Here is a 1,184-nt window from a genome sequence, read left to right on the forward strand (position 1 = left end):
CCCAAAAGTTCCCTTTAAAGAGATCAAACTGTGACCTTTTGAGCATAATTAATGCATTTATATCCTAATAATAGCAGAGTCTAGAAAAAAACCCAACATAAACAGATTTTTCTAAAGATCAAACCAAACTTCAGATGATAATATTGTGCAAAAATGTTTTAGGTCATTTGAAACTGCAGCTTCAAATTCAGCGATAAATAAAATAAAACATTCATTTGCGAGATTCCTTGAGTCGAGTAAGGGTCTCGTGACTTCAGAATGACCTGAATGATTCTGTTGCATCCTCATATGTACATGAATGATTACCAACCCAACACTGACACATTTCAAACTAAAGACAAGGTAAAATCAGACATCACTGGATGTGGTACCTGGTCTCAGAGTTCAGTGCTTTGACCCAACAGCCTGTGTAAACAATTCAAATGTATCAGTGACGGGGATAAAAGACAATGGCATGGGAGTGAAAAGGGCTGATGTTAAACTACACAGCAATGTCAAACATACCCATACAAGCTCGGAGCAAGTGTGGATGCTTCTCTGCAGCAAACCTAAAACTAATATACATTAGTATAAATGCTGGAGAGGAACATGACATACTGTTCATATATCGGGAATAAGAAAATATATGGATTTTAAAAACTACTTTTCTTTAGGACATAATGGAAGACATGTTAAATAAGTAAGAAGGTAATAAAATAAACAGTTAATTTAATATTTTTCACCACTGCTGTGCTTCAAAACATCATTATAGACCTTCAATAGCAGCCTCAGATGAGTGCTGCTTTTGAAAGTGAGACTGAAAAGGATAAAAAATCTGTAATTTGTTGAGTAAAGTTTTGATTATTTTTCTAACAATCTGCTAACAAATGGCAATTTCATAATAGATCGATAGTTGTGAGTAAAGCTTCTTTAGTTTGGTTTGTTCCTCTGCATTTTAAAAATAGGATGGAATCCAACCTCACCTCAGAGAGCTGTTAATGATCAGTGTTGGTCAAGTTACTTGAAAAAAGTAAATGGTAAATGGCCTGTATTTATATAGCGCTTTCCTAGTCCCTAAGGACCCCAAAGCGCTTTACATATCCAGTCATCCACCCATTCACACACTGGTGATGGCAGCTACATTGTAGCCACAGCCACCCTGGGGCGCACTGACAGAGGCGAGGCTGCCGGACACTGGCGCCACC

This window comes from Rhamphochromis sp. 'chilingali', assembly GCF_963969265.1.
Source record: "Rhamphochromis sp. 'chilingali' genome assembly, chromosome: 18".
NCBI classification, from domain to species: Eukaryota; Metazoa; Chordata; class Actinopteri; order Cichliformes; family Cichlidae; genus Rhamphochromis; species Rhamphochromis sp. 'chilingali'.